This window comes from Leptonychotes weddellii, chromosome 10, assembly GCF_054177405.1.
Source record: "Leptonychotes weddellii isolate Sample4059 chromosome 10, ASM5417740v2, whole genome shotgun sequence".
In the NCBI taxonomy this organism is placed as follows: Eukaryota; Metazoa; Chordata; class Mammalia; order Carnivora; family Phocidae; genus Leptonychotes; species Leptonychotes weddellii.
The window spans coordinates 27,032,733-27,038,732 of record NC_138378.1 but is presented as its reverse complement, the minus strand read 5'-3'; the positions used below and the strand labels follow the sequence as shown (position 1 = coordinate 27,038,732).

General features: G+C 42.6%; 1 protein-coding gene across 2 annotated transcripts in view; it reads left to right on the top strand.

The window, feature by feature from the left end:
- Positions 1-244: 244 nt before the first annotated feature.
- RNF24 (ring finger protein 24) overlaps positions 245-6,000 on the top strand; it is a 70,646-nt gene continuing 64,890 nt past the window's right edge. The window contains exons 1-2 of one of the 2 annotated variants that reach the window (XM_081833168.1): positions 251-403; positions 4,110-4,205. The gene's annotated coding sequence lies outside the window, so the exon portion shown is untranslated. Of the gene's footprint in view, positions 404-4,109; positions 4,206-6,000 lie in introns of both variants that reach the window. The other variant, XM_006742586.3, reaches the window with a different exon arrangement.

The following is a 6,000-nucleotide window of genomic DNA, read 5'->3' as shown; positions in this document are numbered from 1 at the left end:
GTTTATAGAACACGCAAAAATACTAAACAGATGAGGGAATCGGTCTATCTGCGGCAGCCCCGCCCGTGGAAATGCCCCCCTCAGGCGGCGGGGCGGAACCAGGACAGGCCACCGAGCGCCGCGCCTGCGCACTGCATACTCTGAAGCCAAGGCGCCCTCAGCGAGGTGGGCGGGAGCTGCCCGGGCATCCGGGTCCCTCACCCCGCCCCCGCTGCATGAATGAGAGGCGCGGCGCCCGCCCCTCCCCCGTCGGGCCCGCCCCTCGTCGGGGGCCGCCGCGCGCAGTCTGCCGCCGCCACCTCAGCTGCGCTCGGTGCCGACGGTCGCTCGCCGCCTGCAGCCTTCCTCCTGCCGCCTCGCGCTGACGGTCCCGCATACCCGCCGCCGCAGCCGGCGCGCCCGAGTAAGTGAGGGAGCGAGGGCAGGGCACCGGGGGCCGTCGCCCCGGGGCCGGGGCTTAGGGGACCGGGCGGCTCGGGGTTCGGGATGCTGAGGAGACCGCGGGCCCGCGCCAGCCTCCCCCATTCACACTCCCGGGCGTTTCGGCGGGGACGGGGAAGGGTGGGACAGCGGCCCAGGCCGGGAGGGACGCGGAGGGGGGGGTCCACCGGAGCCGGAGGCTGAGTCCCGCACAAAGGGCGGCGCGAGGCTGTCTGTCACCGGGAGGTCACAGAGGGAAGGTTCGCGGCGCCCCGCACGCCCCGCTAGCCCGTGCCCGGCGTCGGTCCCCGGGCTGGGGAGGCGGCTTGGATGAGCCGGGAGGCGAGGACGAGGATGGCGAGGACGGCTGCCTCCGCGCTGGCCATGGGAACGCGCCTTGGGGGGTGCGGCGTGGCAGTGTTTTTCCTGGTCCCCACCTGCCCCTCCCCTTTCTTTGTGGCGTTTGTCTCGTGCCCGTTTGTCACTGTTGTGCATGGCTGTGGGCTGGGGTGAGACCTCTCGCCTCATCTTACTCATTAATTAAAGTCAGGTGGTGGCCCCTATCTGGGTGGGGGGCGTGTGTGCTTCCACAGGCCGGACAATTAAGGACCCTCCTTTGTTTCCGGAGACCTAATTTTGTGTGTGTGTGTGTGTGTGTGTGTGTGTCCGCCCGTCCGTCCGTCCGTCCTCCGTGTCCCCTATGAAATGAGAGAATCAGAGATTAAAAAGGGTATGAAGAAAAAGAGATATTAATTCATTAGAACTTCACCCAATTCTGTCTCTGATATTCTTTCAAATATTTTATGTTTCTCACTGTAAAACCAGTGCGTTTTGTTAATTGAAAATGAATATTTTTATATGTTCATTGAAAATTAATATTCTCATATATCTGTATACCTAGAACACTTTGCTTTTTGGGTTTAGGTAATGGTAATATACTCCTATATTATGTGTATGGGAATACTCCAGAACATATAGGACACTGCGTTCTGGGTTTAGTTCATTGGTAATATGTCTCTTTACTCATATATACGTCTACAGAAATACTCCAACATATCTAGGACACTGTCTTCTCAGCTCCTCAGTAGAAGCAGATTTTGTTTCTCCCTGTCTCCCTGTGTTAAGAAGGTGGTCCAGCAGGTTCTCTCCACCTCCTTACTTTTTTCTTCTGAGTGCTTTGGCAAAGGGTTTTATTGCATATTACCCTGGCATGCGTCCTTGCTTTGATCTGAATTTTCCTGTGCTCTGTTGTCTGGTTGTGTGGCCCAGCTCAATGGCTCCTCTTACAGGACTACTGGAAAACAGAACACCTTTTATCCTTGTCCTCGTCCCCAGAGAGAGAAGGAAGCTCTGCAGGTTCCCACAGACTTTGGTTCCATGGGTTGGGCTGCCTGACTTTGTTGTCTTGGTAGTTATGAAGAGTTACAGTTGATGCAGACCAATTAAAAGGCATTTGTAATAGTTTGGACCTTTTTCTCTTTTTATACCAGATCTTATAAGTTTTAGAATATTGTTGGTTGCATTTTCAGTTTCTTTTTTACCCTTATAATTTTGCAGAGAGAGAGGAAATTAGCTAAACTTGTATATAAGAAACACATTTTCAAAATAGATTTTTCCTGTGCTCTTTTGATTGAAAATAGTGGTAAAAAAATTAAGATCTTATTGGGTGATATGAATAATTGAATTGGTTCAGTTTTAAGATTCTCTTTAAGATTATTTTTTAATCATCTGTATTTTAATTCCTGGTAGTTTTTAGTGCAAAATGAAATCCAAACTAAGCAGTCTTCCACAGCATCTGTTTATGAATATTCCCTCTATTGAAAACATTTGCTTTTAATTTGAAGGGGAAGTTTTCCATTGGTTGGATAGGAATATATTATTCTTGGTAAAAGTCTTATTTTAGCATGGTCAAATTCTTTTTTTGTAAAAGTAAAATTAGTAAAGGTTGACTTTGGAGAACTTTTGTTTTTATGATGAAGAATTTAAATAAAATTTTAGTATCAATGAACTTAAAATAAGTTTAAGAACAAGGGCTTCATTAACTTCATAAACTAGTGTCACTAATATTGAAGCAACCCCAATAATTTATAACTGCCTGCATGAGATTTTTTTTTTTAGGAATTCCCTTAAAACAAACCATAAGGGGAAGTCCTAGATAAACAGAGTAGTATAACCGGAATTATCACTGAAACAGGCTTGCATAGTACCACACAGTATTGTGGAACTTTATTTTGCAAGAGTGACTTAGCTATTGTTTGTATCAAGAAAGGAACTTAAAAACATCCTGGCCTTTTTATTCGGCATTCTGTTAATCAGATTCTTTACCAACCCATCGTTTAGCATTTCTGTAGTATGATGTTTGAAGAAAAATTCTGAAGTAATTTCTGTATCATGAAAATAGATTAAATTATGTTAAATGCCGTTTTAGTAGTAAAGATATTCTTTATATTAGCAATAGTAATACTGTTATGTCAGTGATGGTGATAGCATGTAAAGTAACACTTTGTTACCCCAAACTGCGGTATATTATTCCCCCAAAAATGTCTGATAACAAAAAGTAGAGCTTTTTTTCTATTGAGCACTTTCTATCAATAATTGTTTTGTTTCAAATGGCAGCTTCTTCTAAAATCAGTAATAGGGCGCCTGGGTGGCTCAGTCATTTGAGCATTTGCCTTTGGCTCAGGTCATGATCCCAGGGTCCTGGGATGGAGTCCAGCATTGGGCTCCCTGCTCAGCGGGGAGTCTGCTTCTCCCTCTGCGCGTCGTGCCTGCGCTTGCGTGCTCACTCTTGCCCACCCCCCCAGCCCTGCATGCTCGCAAAAATAAAAAATGTTTACAAAATAAAATAAAATCAGTAATAAAGTAATGTCATAATGTATTAACTTATATGAAATTGCCATTTTTTAGATTGAGTAGTAAAAAATCAGTTTCAGAATGTTGAAATGCTTTCAACTCTTAGCAGTTCTTTCTGGTATTTACCTTTATATTTACTTCATTCTTAATGTTTAAACTTATTTCTTGATTTTCCATCTTTGGACATCATCTGTGGACTTCTATTTTGGATGTTGAGGCCTTGGTTGTCCTACATAAGTACAGTTCCCAGTCAAGACAGTATTCAGTATTTATATGACTGTGACAATGTACCTGTTATTCACAGATGAGCCATGTAGCCTACTAGTATTACATTTTCTATCTTGTGCTTTTGTTTCTCTAAATTAAATAATTGCCTCTTTTGTTTTTCATTTGCTTTGTTTTCTTTGTACCAGTCACTGACTCATGCTCAATATCTGACAGAACTGATAATCTTTCAATATTTTCAGGTAATCTGTTTCATTTCTTTTTCCTTCCTGTCATCTAGGACTTCCCTTTGTCATATCTTGGGAATTCTTTTTGCCTTCCTCCTGTGTTGGATCCTTTATTTCTTGGATCCTATGTCTTCCTTATTCTATTGTACCTTCCAGAGACAGGGCACATACAAACTGACATTCTTCCTGAATTCAGAAGTTGCATACCTGGAAATGTCCTCATTTAACCGCCACACGTGAATCGAATAGTGGTTTAGCTGAATATTCTAGATTGAAAATTAGTGTCCCTCTTTTGAAGGCATTGTTCTATTAGCTTCTGGTGTTGCTATTAAGAAGTCCAATCCAAGTCTAATCCCCATTCCTGTTTCTCTCCCACTCTGGAAGATTTTAGGATCTTCTGTTTTAGGATCTCAGTTACCACAGAGAAAGTTTCTTCAAGCAATGAAATGCAATCACCTCTGAAACGTACAAGACTATCAGGTGCATTTTAAAAAATCTACCTTAGGGGGCGCCTGGGTGGCTCAGGTGGTTAAGCATCTGCCTTCCTCTCAGGTCATGATCCCAGCATCCTGGGGATCAAGCCCACATCGCTTTTCCCTCTCCCTCTGCTACACCCTCTGCTTGTGCTCTCTCGCTCTCTCTGTCAAATAAATAAATAAAATCTTAAAAAGAAAAAAACTACCTTAGGAAGTAGCAGAAGCATTCATGACCAAAAAGAAATAATCTTTAAGCTTTATGATTAAATATGTCATGACTAAATATGACAAATATATTATTTACAAGAATTTCTGTTGTGAGAAGGTGGAGACAAATGGAGCTATGTAGACCACAGCTTGATTGGACATTGTTAGTAACTGTGACATGGATACATATGCTCTTGGATACATATTTTTTTATTTTATTTTTTAGCCAGGAATTTTTTTTTTCTATTTATAGCTGTTTTATCTCTCATCTGGTTTTTCCGTGAGTGCACATAAGTGGTTGAATATTAGAGAACTTCAGATTCATGACCAGAAATCTGAGGTGGACTCTCAGCACTGCCCAGGAAAGTGATCAGATTCCTAATATTTTTGCCTATAACTATTTGATAATTTCTTCCCACTCTTTAAACTCATGAGCAGCCCACCCTTCCCCATGCAGATAAGCAGGCTACATATTTCATTGAGGTTTAGAAGTTATAAGACAGATACCACTCAACTTCCACTCACCAAATCTAGAAATCCACCTTTCTTAGGGCCCATGTTTTATGTTTTCTTCCTATGAGAGGCCAGCTTCCCTCCCTTCCATATTCCCTCTAATACCTACTCAAGGACTTACTCCTGAATTTGTCTCTCTTTTGCATCATCAGCAACCCTCCAAGGCACCATCCATGTCAACATACAAACATGCTCTGATGTTGTCCATCTTTAAAAATAATTTTAAAATTACAACAAAACTAAAAACAACTTCCCCCTGACCTCTCATCCATCCCTTTCATTTACCTTCATAGTTAAATGTCTCAAAAGAGAAATACACATTTCCTTCCTACCTCCTCTGTAAAATGTATAACTCTGAAATTTTGTTAACTGATTTTTTTGTCTCTTACCCCGACTAGAACCTTAGCTCCAGGAAGGCAAAGACTTCCATCTGCCCTGTTTACCACTCTGTCACTTAGAATAGCAACTGGCAAAAAAAGGCAAAACTGACATTTTTAACCTGGTAGAATAGCTCTTGCTTTTTAAAAATTTCTGACAAGAAAATCAGTGTTTGTTAATTTTTTTAATTACCACTTTTTTAAAAAGATTTATTTCTTTATTTTAGAGAGAGAGCATAAGCAAGCATGAATGGAGGGAGGGGCAACAGGAAAGAATCTCAAGCAGACTCCCTGCTGAGCATGGAACCCGAGGTGCTCAATCCCAGGCCCCTGAGCTCGTGACTTGAGCCAAAAATCAAGAGTCGGGCCCTTAACTGACTGAGCCACCCAGGTGCCCCTAATTACCACCTTTTGCTACACTTAGAGTTGAAAGAATTACAAAGACTATTTTAATGATTGAATTTTTCCCTACATTTCATTCTTTCATAAGTATAACTTAACACTGGCAGTTGTGCACCCAGATTCTTGGAGTAAGACTGCTTGGAGTTGAATTCCAGCTCTTGCAATTTAGCCATGTGACTTTGGACAGGTTTCCTGATGACTCTGTTTCTTCATCGGCAAGATGGAAATAATATTACCCACCTCATATGTTTGTTGTATATATCAAATGAAATAATATGTAAAATGCTAAAGTCAGTACTT